The 15,839-nt window shown below is 51.9% G+C and overlaps 1 long non-coding RNA gene across 2 annotated transcripts in view; it reads right to left on the bottom strand.

The window, feature by feature from the left end:
- Window positions 1-15,839, bottom strand: part of LOC109259781 (uncharacterized) — a 31,418-nt gene that overhangs the window by 4,047 nt on the left and 11,532 nt on the right. Inside the window, exon 3 of one of the 2 annotated variants that reach the window (XR_002076763.2) lies at window positions 786-986. This is a non-coding gene — a long non-coding RNA (uncharacterized LOC109259781). The remainder of the gene's footprint in view (window positions 1-785; window positions 987-15,839) is intronic. The other variant, XR_008421052.1, reaches the window with a different exon arrangement.

Genomic DNA, 15,839 nt, shown 5'->3' with positions numbered 1-15,839 from the left:
TAGAGATGTTTTTTGGGGGCGCCTGGGTGGCTCAGTTGGTTAAGCATCTGACTTCGGCTCAGGTCATGATCTCGCGGTTCCTGAGTTCAAACCCTGCATCAGGCTCTGTGCTGATGGCAGAGGCTGCCTGGGATTCTCTCTCTCTCTCTCTCTCTCATTCTCTGTCCCTTCCTCACTCGCGCTCTCCCTCTCTCTGTGTCTCTTTCTCTATTTCTAAATACATTTTTTAATGTTTTTTGGTTACAGGGATGTCCTGTCCCAAGCAGACATCACCTTTCCACTTCCCAGCCCTTCACGCTCTTACGCCCGAACCCCGGACACAAGTTGTCACCCAGGACTAAGCAGTGGCTGACCCGGTTTATAAAAGAGCTCTCTCCCCGCCATGCACCACTGGCCTTTAGGCTGTGGAGGATACAGTGTCACTGGCGGCTTCCGCCGTTTCCAGGATCAGAGAAACTTGGGAAAATGTTCCATGGGTTCCCTGACTCGCTGAGCGGAGCCTGGGGCCTCCCGGGGGTGGGCACACGAGGAGGCGCCCAGCTTCTGTGCCGAGGCTCCCGTGGCGAGGCCTGAGGCCGGGCCGGCGGTGCTCACCCCCTCCAGAAGAGAAGCCCAGGCCCCGCCTCACGGCTTTTGCAGCCACAACAGGGGGCGCCTCATCTCGCCTCTAGATCGCACCTGTTATGTGTGTTTGTGGGTGTCAATTTCCCCTCAGTTATGAGACCAGAACCCTAAATTTACACACACACATGCACACACACACACAGGAAATGTTCCCACCGTACCGTCCCCCTCGTGTGGCTTTGAGCACCTGGCGTGGCTCACGTGGCACCTCCACCGGCAGCAGCAGCTGGGCTCGGAAGAACGTGAGTAACGGTGATCGAGGTGCCCGCGGGGCTCCCTTCACATCGCACGTAGGAGTGCGGGCTGGGGCTACCAGTTTCCTTCTCTGTATTTTCAGTTACTCTGCGATGAGCTCACACCCCCTAGAAGACAAAATTGATGAGAACTGTGTCCAACGACTCAAAAAGAGGGTTCCGCGAGCACAGCGCCGGAAGGCTGGGCCCAGGCGGGCGGGTGAGGGGGCCCCGGGCGGTGGGGCCTCCACAGCCAGTCCTCCCCCGACGTGGGGGCTGAACCGCTCACACCGCTGCCGGTTCAAGCTTCTTGAGCCTCACCACCTGACACCGCGATGGGCCGTGACTCATGGGAGCGTCCTTGTCAAATTTCTTTCACGTCCGAGCGGGGGTCTCGGGCCTCTGGGTGTCCTCGGGGCCGGGCCCCCCCAGTCCGCACACCCGAGGTCCGCACGGCACCCCCCTCCCCCGGTGCCGCACGTTCCGCTGTCAGGGCAGGTCGGCGAGAAACGTGTCCCCGGCCCCCTCATGCCCACACGACCCGCTCCTCGTTCCCGGGGCCAGCGAACGTCGTGAGTCCACTCACTGCCGCCACTGGAGCTCGGTCTCCTCCTTTTAACACCTTCCCTTCTGATGAGAGCGGAAGGATTTTGTAACAAGTCACTTACCGATGATGGGATGACTTCTACTGATTCCATCACTTACCTCCACTGCTTTTGTTTCACGTTTGATGGGTTTTTAATCTGAACTTCTCACCGTTCTTAAATAAATACGCGTAAATATAGCCAAGGAAGTTACCTTCATGCTTGTCCAAAGCGGGAGTGTGTGGTACGTATCCTAACTCAGTGAAACACTCCAAAGACATCTTTCCGATGGCGACTGAAAGTGGGTTTTCCCAGGTCGCTTTCCCGGCTGCGCAACTGTGGCGGCTCGGATAGCACCGGGCCCTGCGGGGAGCGGATCCCGGCGGAGTAAAATGACAGCGGGCTTCACGGGTTACGTCTCTTCAAACTTGACCGAAACGTGGCCATCACGCTTTCTGCTCCTGATCGAGACAGGGTAACAGGGACTGTATCCCTCTCCCACCAGAAACAACTACGAAAACCTGAAAGGATATATGAAGGCATGGGACACCCAGGGACAAAGGACCCCGCTGGACTGCAAGTGCACGAGGTGAGGCACAGGACGGCCCCCGCTCCTGCCTGGAGGAGGTTTCCAGCCCACGGCAGAGGTTAGAAAACCCACGCGGATCCCAGAGGCCTTCTTGGTTAAGGCGACGGAGCCTGGAGGCTGGGAGGCCAAGGAGGCTAGAATCTGTGGTGTCAGACAGCAAGCGTCTGCACAAAGTAAGGACTCGAGGCCCCCAGGGCCCCCTGAGCGTTCAGCAGCGCGCTAGTCAGCACATGCACGTGAGGAAACTGCCCGACTGGCGGAGAGAATCCAAAAGAATTGGAGGGAACGGTCCCCAGGGAACCCTCACGAGGTGCCGGGAACACTGCCTGTTCCCAACAGCTAGACGGGGCCTCGCCATTCATGGGGCATCAGCGAGAACGTTCAGAAAGGTGTTCCCCTGATGGTGGGGAAGAATGAACCCGACTGAAGAATGCCCCAGCTCTACCTAACGAAGTATAAAAGGAAAACATGAAAGAGTCAAACTGTGTTCAGGTCACTTAATTAAATCTTAGAACAAAGAAAGCTGGGACAGAATGCAGAGCCCAGAAATAAGCCTGCACACATATGGTCACGTAAATTGCAGTGAAGGAGGCAAGAATACACACGGTGGAGGACCGTCTCTTCAACAAACGGTGCTGGGAACACAGGACGGCCACCGGCAAAAGAACGAAACTGGACCCTATGTCACATCATACGCAAAACCAACTCAGAATGGACGACCTCAAACCCTAAAACTGCTGGAAGAAAACACAGGCTTAAGCTCCTTAGCACTGGTCTTGGCGACGATCACTGGATCTGACACCAAAAGCAAAGGCAACAGAAGCAAAACTAAGCGAGCGGGACCACACGAACCAGAAAGCTTCTGCTGAGCCAAGGAAACCGTCGACAAAATGAGCGGACAACCTACTGAATGGGAGAAGATGTGTGCAAATCATAGATGTGACAAGGAGCTAATATCAAAAGGTAGAAAGAATTCATATAACACGATAGCAAAAAAAAAAAAACAAAACAGATTAAAAATGGGCAGAAGACACGAACAGACATTTTTTCAAAGAAGACACAGGTGACCAGCAGACACATGAAAAGATGCTCAACATCTCTCATCATCGGGGAAATGCAAATTAAAGCCACAGAGAAATATCACCTCACGCCTGTCGGAAAGGCTGGGCCAAAGACGGGCCGTATCAGGTGCTGGCGAGGATGTGGAGAAGGGAGCCTCAAGCACTGCTGGTGGAAGTAAAAGTTGGTGCAGCCGCTCCGGGAAGCAGTACGGAGGTTCCTCCAAAAATTAAAGACGGTGAGAAAACGAACGGAGCGGAACTACCAGATGATCCCGCGATCCCATTTCTGGGAATTTATCCAAAGGAAATGAAAACACTAACTTGAGAAGACGTATGCATTCCACGTTCACTGCAGCACTATTTGTAACAGCCTGGACGTGGAAAGAGCCCGAATGTCCGTCGAGTGAGGACTGGACAAAGAAGTGGTACGTACACACGATGGGATATTACTCGGCCATAAAAACAACGAAATCCTGCCGTTTGCCATGATGTGGACGGGCCTGCAGGGCTTCACGTTTACGCGGACGCACACGCACACGTAGGACCTACTGCGCGTGACTACGTGCTCAGAGACAGACAGCGGAGCGGCGGTCGCCGGCTGCGAGGGGCCGGGGTGTGGGCAGACGGGACGAAAGGGGTCCATTGGGACAAACCTCAGTTCCAGAATAAACGAGTCCCAGGGAATGTGACAGGCAGCACGGTGACTCTAGCTAATAGTCACATACTGTGCGTTGGAAAGTTGCAAAGGCGGATAGTAGATCAAAAGTTCTCCTCAGAAGAAAACAGTTTTTGTGACCCGGGGAGGCGATGGATGTTACCTAAGTCTGTTGTGGTGGTCGTTCCCCCATTTCCACAAACATCGAATTGTTACGATGCACACCTGACACCCACTGTTTCACGTTAATTATATTTCTGTAAAAAATGTACACAGCATACCCATTATTTTGTTGTGTGCCTGTCACTCAATTAAAAATGTGAAATTTATGTTAATACATGCACTAATTATTTTTCACAAATCAATTCTATGAGTGTGTCACAATTTATATATTGCTTCATTAATTGATGGAAATAAATACTGTTTTTACTTTTTTATAGTTACCACAGAATTCTCCAAGAAACAGCAATGCTATTAAAAGAAAAGGAAGCAAAATGAATTCTACTGAGAGGGCAACTTGTATCATCTCCAGAAACCGTCTCTATATTGAACATAGCAAATTAAATCGCCCCACGTTACAGGGGAGAAAAAAGCTGAATATACAAACATCTCCGGTTCTAGAACTGAGCCCCCACATGTACAGAAACGAACCTCGATGCAGCTCCTAACTCTTATACAACATTTAATTCAAAATAAATTATAAGCCACAGTAATATGAAAAATATATTTTGAATTTACCTAAATGTACAACACAAAACTATAAAACTTCCACAGTAAGACAAAAGTGACCTCGCGTATAGACGCATCACCAAAGCGCAGTCCCTGAAAGAAAAAATCTGCAAGTTAGACTCCATTAAAATTAAACATTTTTGCTCTGGGAATGGCAACATCAAAAAACTTTTTTGATGTTTATTTATTTTTGAGAGAGACAGAGAGAGAGAGCGAGTGGGGGAAGGGGAGAGAGAGAGGGAGACACCGAATCCGAAGCAGGCTCCAGGCTCTGAGCTGGACGTGGGGCTCGAACCCACGAGCCACAAGATCATGACCTGAGCCGAAGTCGGATGTTTAACCGACTGAGCCACCCAGGCGCCCCGGGAAGGGCAGCATTTAAAGAATAGGAAGTCACGATACAAAAAATACACACGTCACATTATCAGATAAAGGACTTGTTATCCAAAATGTACAAATAACCCTTAAAGCTCAAGTATAATAAAACAAACCACCCAGTAAACGTCAGGCAAAAGATCTGACCGTGCATCTCCCCTCAAGGACGTGCACACGCAAATCAGAGCACGAAAAGATGCTCAGCACCGTGTGTCATCAGGGAGTTTCAAATCAAAAGGCCACCGGAGACGCCCCGACACAACTCTCTATTAGAATGGCTGAAATGGAAGGAACCCACAACACCGGCTGCCGGTAGGACAAGAGCGGGGCCTCTCTCACTGCAGGCAGGGGTGCAGAATGGTGCGGCCGCTGGAACTGCGTTTGGCGGTTTCTTACAAAACCACACATCCTCTTACCGTACAACCCAGCAATCACCCTCCTAGTTATTTACCCAACTAACTTGAAAGCTTCCGTCCACACAAAACCTGCACTGAACGTTGATAACGGCTCATTTATAATCGCCAAGAACTGCAAGTAATCGAGCTATTTTCAACAGGCGGATCGATGAACCAACCGTGGTCCACGCGGACGATGGACTGCTATTCGGGGATAAAAAGGAATGAGCTCTGAGGCCGCACGGACACCGGAGGAAACCCACACGCACGTTACTGAGTGAAGAGGCAAAGCTATAGAGATGCCAAACGGAGCCGCAGCAGCCAGAGGTCTGGGGGGCGGCAGAACTGAACAGGCAGGGGGATTTTTAGAGCAGTGAAACTGTTCTGCAAATACTTTCCTTCAGATATAGGGCACCGCACATTTGTCAAAACCCACGGAACTTTAACGTTCGCGGATGAAGGAAAGATAATTTCGGACGTCGGGGACCCAGGAAGGGATGCAGACTGTGGCCAGACTCTCGGGGTGTTACAAACGCGTGAAACCCCCTCGCTGAAGGGGCGGGAGTCCGTAAGACTCAAGGCAGGGCACCCGCCCGCGAGCGCCGGGCTCCAGTGGACGAAGTCGTTCCCGGCGGGGTCAGGTGACCGGTTCTGATCCTGCGGCCCGCGTCCTGGAGTGGAACAACCGAGTACGTGGCCGGCGGCCGGTGGGAGCCCCGTGCGGTCTCACCGCTGAGTGGGAGGTTACAGGGGATCGAGGGGAGGATGGGCCCTGGGGTAACGGGTGGTGGTTGGAGACGTAGTAAGAACTCGTGTTTAGCTTAACGTAGGTACAGCTGGCTGCGCAGAGAAACATTTCTCATTTGTGTGTTTGCACGGTTTGTACGCACACATATACAGTTGCCCCTTGAGAATGCACAGGTCAGGGGGTACCGATGCCCCCCACCCCTGTGCAGTTGAAGGTCTGCATATAACCTTTGACTTCCCAGAAACTTGACTAACAGCCACCGCGGACTGGAAGCCTTGCTGGTAACATAAACAGTGCATTACCGTGTATTTTGCGTGCTGTATACAGTACCTGCTAAGTCCTTACAATAAACTAAGCTAGAGAATCGAACGTCATTAGGAAAGTTAGGAGAGCGACGTTTGCAGCCCTGCGCTGTGGTCACTGGAAACAACCCACGTACACGTGGCCTGTGCAGCTCACACCCGCGTTGTTCACGGGTCAACCGTATCTCCTTACCCTAAAAGCAAAGAAACCCCAATAGCGAGCACACCTGGCCGGGTGGTCATGACATAAACTCACGTGTGAGTGAGAAGGACGCCCCTGTGACCCAAAACTCAAGGGTTTCGAGTCTCCGCCCCAGAAAGCCGGGACAAAGACCAGTCAAGTTCTTTATTATTCAGCGGGCACACAGGCACGAAGGGATCAAATGCTACTGGAAAAGTGGTGCCGCAGCCTTGCTCGATACGAGGTCGCCATGAGCCTTCCGTTTGTAAGCACCCCAGTATCTGTGACGTGACGCAGGGTGAGGGAACGTGTAACACCGGGAGGTGACGCCTGTAACACACGTGCAGTGCTGACATCCCAGAAGGAGAGGACAAAGATGGGGGAGTAAAAGATTGCTGGGGCGCCTGGGGGCTCAGTCAGTTAGGTGTCCACTTCGGCTCAGGTCATGATCTCCGGGTCCGTGAGTTCGAGCCCCGCGTCGGGCTCTGTGCTGACAGCTCGGAGCCTGGAGCCTGCTTCCGATTCTGGGTCTCCCTCTCTCTCTGCCCCTCCCCCGGCCACACTCTGTCTCTCAAAAACAAATAAACATTTAAGAAATTGTTGAAGAAATAAGGGCTAAATATTTTGATGAAGCCCAGTAACCTCCAGCAGCGCGAGGAGAGAGAGCCACACGGGGGCACGTCTTACCCAACCTGCCAACAGCCACAGGCACAGGAGAGTCCTGGAAGCGGCCACCGGAAAGAAGCACACGGGGGGGAACCTGCAGGGACCTTGGGCCGCGGGCCAGCGCCACTGGCTCCCACCTCTGTCCGGGAGCAGGGCAGTGACCTGGCCCCCCACACCCCGTGGAGACACCCTTCAGCGACGAGGATGAAATGCGAACATTTTCAGAGGTCGAGGCTGAGAAGCTGTCTCCGGGAGGCCTACGTCCCAGGACACGCTCGGGGAAGATCTGCGGGAGATCGGCAGCAGACGCGGCGTGCGTGGGGTGTGCGCGGGGCGTGTCTGGAGTGTGCAGAAGGACGTGAGCAGCACGTACGCGGTGTGTGGAAGGGCGTGCACCTGCGGACGGGGAGCCCCCGAGCAGCCGGCTGTGGACCGAGGGCTTCCCGCTGGGTGGCTGTGAACACGGAACCAGCCTCTGCTCCTCCAGCAGCAGCCGCACTGCCCGCCTCTCTGGGACCACAGTGGAGGCTGAATCCCAATAAGCTTATGGAACCTTCCAGAACTCGCAACGGCCTGGGGTTCTCGCTCAGCCGTCTCCCAGAAAGGCTCGGGACGACTGGGCTGTGCCTCCGCCCGCAGACCACCCGGTGACGGTGACGACAGGGCCTAGTGGGCTCCGGGCTTCTCGTCCATCCCTGAGAACAGCCCCAAACCTGCCGGCGCTCTCCTGCTCGTCCCAGGCCACGGCCTTGTCCTCAGCAACACAGAAGCCGAAGGACCCAACTTCTGGGCCACGGGAGCAGTGGCCGCGGCTGGCCGGCCCTGTGACCTACCCAAGTCACAGGACGCCGGCGGTCTGCGGCCCCTCAGATGCCCACGGAGCAAGGAAACGAGAACAGGGTCACAGCATTCAGGAGTCAGAAGTGGGTGTTCCTGGCATTAGATGGATTTCTGTGACAAAGGGCACAGGACAGACCCAGGGCTTACAACCGGACCATGACGCAGCGCTCCGTCTGAGCCTCGGGGCGCCTGGAGCCCAGACACTCTCGCCGGCAGGGGTCTGCACCCAGCTCACCCCAGAAGTCCTCAGCCCCCCAGGCCCCCCGGCCCGCCTGCCCCCTGCCCACAGCGCAGAAAGCAGACGAGAGCCAGCCAGGGGGATTTCGGGTTTTCCTGTTGGTCCTATTTCCTGTCACTCTGGACTGGGGCTCTCGGGCTCTCTGCTGAGGTCCAGACGGTAATGTTTTGGGCTTTGGGGACCACACGGGCCCTGGTGCGTGTTCTCCAGCTTTTTGTTTTGTTTTTCTGCAGCCCTTTACAGTGTGAAACCCATCCCGGATTTCGGGTTGCGCAAAGATGGCCCACGGTGGGCTTGGCTCCCCTGCAGGAGGCCACCACATCCCCCCTCGGGAGGGGTCCTGTGTGAGGTCCCCAGCAGCCACGGAGCTGGGGGTGGGGATCACGTGGGAGGAAGGGCAGCTGGCAGCCAGAAAGGACCTTGGGGGCGCTGCACACATCGGACGTCTACACTGACTTCGGTAAGGCAGTGCACGTCCTGACCCTCTCCCCCGTCGCTCTGTAAAACCTGTATGAGCTGCCGACGCTTCGCGGGGCTGGGTTTCCTCCGAGGACGCAGTGGAGCCGAGTCCTTCCCGGCGAGGACGGCCCGCGGACAGAGCTGTGCAGACGGCCTTAGCCACTGCGGCCACGGGAGTACACCAGGCCATGGGAATCACAGAGGGGAACTTCCCGCCTGTGGCTGGCGCGCCTCGGTGCCAGTGCGGGTCCAGGCCGGTTTCCCCTGCAAGATCAGACGGAAAGCCAGCCCTCCCTGAACTCCCAGGGTCTGCTCTGGCAGGCAGGCTGTGAGACAGGATTTTACCCCCTGCCCGTGCCTCCTCCCCAGAGCGAGCCGGTCAAGGGCCCATCCTCGTCGGAATCCACAACCATGTGAGCGTGTGGAGGAAGAGGGGACGGTCGTGCACCGGTGGCGGAGTGTAAGCCCGTGTGGCTGCTGTGGACAACAGGGTGGCGGTTCCTCCAACACTGCAGCGTGGACTTGCTGCAGGAGCCAGTGGGTCCACTTGTGGGTATCTCCCCAAGAAAACAAAAACCCTAACCGGAAAGGACGTGCGCCCCCAAGTCTACCGTAGCAGATGTTACAGCTGCCGAGTTGTGGACGCGGCCCCAGTGCCCGTGCGCAGACGAATGGGTAAGAAGAGTGGGAGACAGAGACGACGCAAAGTTACTCAGCCAGAGAAAGGAAGGAAATCCTGCCCTTTGCAGCAACACGGACGGACCCCGAGGGCATCATGCTAAGTGAAATAAGTCAGACAGAGAAACACACATACTGCATGCTTTCACTCAGGTGGAATCTAAAGAATCAAAACAAATGAACAAAGAAAAAAGACTTAAACGCAGACGATAAATGGGATGGTGCCAGAGGGGAGGTTGGGGGAGGGGGGCGGGCAAAATAGGGGAGGGGATGAGGCCGTGCAAATGCCCAGCTATAAAATAAATGCAGCACAGGGGATACGGTCAACGATACTGTAAAAACTCTGTACAGGGACGGATGGCGATCACACACCTATCCCGTACACAGTTGTGGAATCACTATGTTGTCCTCCTGGAACTACGTAACGTTGTGTGTCCGCGTAACTTCAGGAAGAGAAAGAAAGAATCCCCAACAGCGGGAAGCTTCTGTCTCTCCAGAAGAAGGAACTGAGACCCAGGGAGGGGGCAGGGGCACCAAACTGCTGGGCAAAAATGGACTAGATTTTTTTCTGATTGTAAAAACAACAAATAGCAGACGACTCACATATGGGCTCGAATGTAGACAGAGGTCAAAAGGACAGCCCGGGGAGGTCCCTTGGTGTGTCTGTCAATTGTGTGTGAGACCGGAGTACGACAAGCTGCACATGAATGAGGGCGGACACTTCGGCCTATTAAAGGAGTCGGATTTCAGGTAAGGAAAGGAAGACATAAAACGAAAGAGGCTCAGTAAAACGAGCTTCACCATGAAGGGAGACAAAGTCAGACGAGAGAAACGGCAACCCCTGCCACAGATAACCAGGCTAGTCCGAGGCACAGGCTTCAGCGTGTCTGCACATACGTGTGACCTTGAGGCTGCGTGTGGGGGACACAGCAGATACGCAGCAACCCCTTGGAGGTTCTCTGCACAGACACACGGGCCCTGCAGAGGGAAGGGCAGCAGGCACACTGCTAACGGGCTGTAAACACACTTCGTATTTCCTGGAAATTATTCCATATCAGGACGTGCAAAGCTACTTCATTCATTTTTTTTTATGTTTATTTATTTTTGAGAGATAGGAAGACAGAGAATCCCAAGCAGGCTCCACACGGTCAGCACACAGCCCGATGCGGAGCTCAAACCCACAAACCACGAGATCGTGACCTGAGCCAAAATCAGAGTCAGACGCTCAACCGACTGAGCCACCCAGGCGCCCCGTGAATTGTTTCGTAAAGCCAAATGATCTTCAAATTTACTCGACTGATGTTGACGAAAGCAAATCTCCCAACAAAGAGTCCAGGGCCAGATGGCTTCCCAGGGGAATTCTACCAGACATTTAAAGAAGAATCAATATCTATTCTTCTCAAGTTGTTCCAAAGGATAGAAATGGAAGGAGAACTTCAAACTCCTCCAAGGCCAGCACTACCTTGATTCCAAAACCAGACAGAGACCCCACTCAAAAGGAGAGTTACAGGCTAGTATCCTTGATGAGCATGCACGCAAAAATTCTCAACAAGAGACTACCAAATCGAGCCCAATAGTACATTAAAAGAATTATTCACCATGATCAAATGAGATTTATTCCTGGGCTTCGGGGGTTGTTCAATATTCACAAATCAATCAATTAATTTCTTTTATTTATAATTTCTTTTACTAATGTGGTACACATTAATAAAAGAAAGGATAAGAACCATATGACCCTCTCGATAGGTGGAGAAAAAGCACGTGACAAAATACAGTATCCATTCTCAATAAAAACACTCAACGAAGTAGGATTAGATGGATCATACCTCAAGGTCATAAAGGCCATATAAAGACCAACAGCTAATATCATCCTCAATGGGGAAAAACTGAAAGCTTTCCCCCTAAGGTCAGGAACAAGACAGGGATGTCCACTCCTGCCACTGCTGTTCAACATAATACTGAAGTCTTAGCCTCAGCAATCAGATAGCAAAAAGAAAGAAAAGGTATCCAAATGGGCAAGGAAGAAGTCAAACTTTCACTATCCCCAGACAACACGACACTCTAGAAAATCCAAAAAGTTCCACCGAAAAATTGCTATAGCTAACACATGAATCAGCGAAGTTGCAGGATATAAAATCAAGGTAGAGAAATTGGTTGCATTTCTATACAACCAATAATGAAGTGGCAGAAAAAGAAATCAAGGAATTGATCCCATTTGCAACTGCACCCAAACCCACAAGATACCTAGGAATAAATCTAACCAAAGATGTAAAAGATCTGTATGCTGAAAACTACAGAAAGCTTATGAAAGAAACTGAAGACACAAAGAAATGGAAAAACATTCCATGCTCGTGGATTGGAAGAACAAATATTGTTAAAACGTTGATACTCCCCAAAGCAATCTACACATTCGGTACAATCCCTGTCAAAATAACACCAGCATTCTTCACACAGCTAGAACAAACAATCCTAAAATTTGTATGGAACCAGAAAAGACCCCGAATAGCCAAAGCAATCTTGAAAAAGAAAACCAAAGCAGGAGGCATCACAATCCCGGACTTCAAGCTGTATCACAAAGCTGTCATCATCAAGACAGTATGGCCCTGGCACAAGAACAGACACCCAGATAATGGAACAGAATACAGAACCCAGAAATGGACCCACAGACGAATGGCCAACTGATCTTTGACAAAGCAGGAAAGAATATCCGATGGAATGAAGGCAGTGTCTTCAGCAAGGGGTGCTGGGAAAACTGGACAGCGACATGCAGAAGAATGAACCTGGACCGCTTTCTCACACCAGACACAAAAATAAACTCAAAATGGGTGAAAGACCTCAATGTAAGACAGGAAGCCATCAGAATCCTCGAGGAGAAAGCAGGCAAAAACCTCTTTGATCTTGGCCGCAGCAACTTCTTACTCAACACATCTCCAGAGGCAAGGGAAACAAAAGCAAAAATGAACTACTGGGACCTCATCAAAATAAAAAGCTTCTGCACAGCAAAGGAAACAATCAGCAAAACTAAAAGGCAACCGACAGATGGGAGAAGATATTTGCAAATGACAGATAAAGGGTTAGTATCCAAAATCTATGAAGAACTTATCAAACTCAACACCCAAAACACAAATAATCCAGTGAAGAAATGGGTAGAAGACATGAATAGACATTTTTACAAAGAAGACATCCGGATGGCCAACAGACACATGAGAAGATGCTCAACATCACTGATCATCAGAGAAATACAAACCAAAACCACAATGAGATACCACCTCACACCTGTCAGAATGGCTCACATTAACACTTCAGGCAACAACAGATGCTGGCGAGGATGCGGAGAGAGAGGAACCTCTTACACTCTTGTTGAGAATGCAAACTGGTGCAGCCACTGTGGAGAACAGTATGGAGGTTCCTCAAAAACTAAAAATAGAACTACCCTATGACACAGCAATTGCACTACTAGGTATTCACCCAAAGAATACGAAAATACAGACTTGAAAGAACACATGCACCCCGATGTTTACAATTTCTCCTGATTTATGGAAAGAGCCAAAACGTCCATTGACTGATGAGTGGATAAAGATGTGGTTTATATACAGAACAGAGCATTACTTGGCCATCGACAAGAACAAAATCTTGCCATTTGCAATGACGTGCATGAAGCTAGAGGGTATTATGCTAACTGAAATAAGTCAGAGAAACACAAATACCATATGATTTCGGTCATATGTGGAATTTAAGAAGCAGAACAGATGAACATACGGGAAGGCAGGGGAAAAGAGGGAAGGAAACAAACCAGAAGAGGCTCTTAATGATGGAGAACTGAGGGCTGATGGAGGGAGGTGGGGGGGCTACATGGGTGACGGGTATCAGGAAGGCACTTGTGATGAGCACTGGGTGTTGCGTGTAAGTGACGGATCACTGAATTCTACTCCCGAAATCAATACTGCAGTCTGTGTTAACTCACTACAAATTAAATAAAAAACTGAAAAGGAGAAAAGCGAAAAAACAAAAAACCCCTCAAAATAGAAGTTCCTAATCTGAAGCAATGTTCTACCCACAGCAACTCATACAAATTCACTGAGTCCTTAGTATCTTTCATATCTTTTTGTTTTTTTTATTGTTTAATGTTTATTTATTTATTTATTTTTTAAATGTTATTTACTTTTGAAAGAGAGAGACGGAGCTCAAGAGGGGAAGGGTCAGAGAGAGAGGGAGACACAGAATCCGAAGCAGGCTCCAGGCTCCGAAATGTCAGCACAGAGCCCGATGCGGGGCTCGAACTCATGAACCGCAAGATCATGACCTGAGCCGAAGTCAGACGCTTGACCGACTGAGCCACCCAGGCACCCCTTTGTTTATTTATTTTTGCGAGAGAGAGAGAGCATGAGCAGGGGCAGGACAGAGAGAGAGAGAGAGGGAGACACAGCATCCGAAGCAGGCTCCAGGCTCTTTGAGCTGTCAGCACAAAGCCCCACACGAGGCTCAAACGCACGGAGTGTGAGATCATGACCTGAGCTGAAGTGAGACGCTCAACCGACTGAGCCACCCAGGCACCCATTTCATGTCTGTTGAAAAAACGTTTTCATGTTTTATTTTTGTATTTTTAAAAATTGCAGTAATAAATTAACATAGTGTCATCGTTAAATATTCAAACAACCCGAGTAAAACAATACCACCCTCAAAGATGCCTCCGCGCCTGCGCTCCGTCCTTCCCCGGCCCCACACTGGTCTTGGAAGCAGGTGCCGTGGGAACGGCGGCTGCGGGCCCGGAGCGCACGTCCGCCACCAGCCCCGTGCCCCTCCCTGCTGCTTGCGCACGTGCGTGTGTCTACACGCACACGTGCAGGCATCGCCTTCCTGTACAGACCACGACCCCGGTCCTGTCCCGTGACGTGGCTTCTTCACTTCCCGTGTGCCGCGGGACCGTGTTCCTCATCCGTCATTGGCACCCGGGACTCCCTGTTACAGGGCTGCCTCGACCTCATCGGCGGGGCCAGCCTTCCGTTAGCTCATAGCTCCTCTGGTGCTCACCTCGGAGTCCCAGGCAAGAAGGCGACAAACCGTGTCTCCCGACTGACTCCCCGACCTTCAGCTTCTCGTTGGCCTCTGCCAGGGAGGCACCAGCAGGAGCTACGAGGCGGAAGGAAGGGAGGAGCCGCGTGTCCCGCTCCTGGCCGGGCTCTCAGCCAGAGGGCAACAGGCCTGCCGGTGACGGGCCCCCAGCACGGGGCCTCCTCCCGCAGACCCGCAGCGCCCGAGGGGTGCTGGTGCTGGGTGCCGCTCAGCTCTGGGCAGTGCCTCTGCCTCCCTTTCTCTCCTCCAGCCGGTCCAGCCTCTTTGCAACCAAGGCCATCACGCGATCCTCCTCTGCTCGCTAAGTAGCACCTGAAGGGGCTCTCCTTCTCAACGCCGGGTGCTGGCACACTGACCACCCTCCTGCCTCTGGGCATCAAAGGTGTTCCCAACTCTTCTCTGGTACCGGCAGTGAGGTCACGAACAGCCTTCCGTGTCCTTCCTTAGGACAGACCCCCCGCCCCCCGCCAAACCGAATTGCTTATAAAAGTACACAGGAGTTGTGGATTTTGACGGACGCTGCCGAGCTGTCCTGTTCGGGCCGGTTAAGCGTGGACTCCCACCTCATCCAGGGCCCGACGACGGCAGCTCCCCAGCCTCTCAACCCCAAACAGCGACAGCCTTTGAAATTTTAGCTGATGGGCAAAAGGTCATGTGTTACTGTGGTTTTAATTTGCATTCTGAGCAGCACTAGAGGTGAGGGCCTTGCAAAGTCTCTCGGCCAATCACATCTCTTTTGTGCACCGTGGCTTAGGTCTCGTCCTTTTTACGTGGTTTTGTCGTACTGCTTTATAGCTCTTAGTTGGTACTCTGGAGACCAACAGTTTGCTGTTACACACGTTGTAAGTATTTTTATCTGACTGGTCGTGGGTTTTTAATTTTTTACTCGGCGGCATCAAAGATTTTAACTTTTATTTGGGCAAATCTGTCCTCTTGCCCTCTACTGCTTCAGGCTTTGTATCTTGCTTGAGAATACCTTCCCAACCCCACAGTATAAAAACATTATCCTGTCTCGTCTTCTCTGTTTAGTCTCACTCTCCTGCTGCCGTGGTGGCCTGAGGAAGGGTACTATTTCTTTCCGAGGTGGCTCCTCCGTTGCCCGTCACTGTTCGAGTGTCCAGCCTTCCCTCGTGCGGAAGGCCTTTAGCATGACCCAAATTCCCGATACACAGAGACCCGCTGGATCCTCTGGTTCCGTGACACATTTCTTCCCAAGGTGCTCATTTTATTCTCCCGTCTCCATTAATTGAATCGTGCAACAATCCAAGGGCATATTCATTACTTCTTTTTAATATTTTTATTTCTGAGAGAGAGTGAGACAGAGCACGAGCAGGGGAGGGGCAGAGAGAGAGGGAGACACAGAATCCGAAGCAGGTTCCAGGCTCCGAGCTGTCAGAACAGAGCCCGAT

This window comes from Panthera pardus, unplaced genomic scaffold (genome assembly GCF_024362965.1).
Source record: "Panthera pardus isolate Hobbes unplaced genomic scaffold, ASM2436296v1 HiC_scaffold_12, whole genome shotgun sequence".
NCBI lineage: Eukaryota > Metazoa > Chordata > Mammalia > Carnivora > Felidae > Panthera > Panthera pardus.
This window is presented reverse-complemented; position numbering and strand designations above follow the sequence as displayed.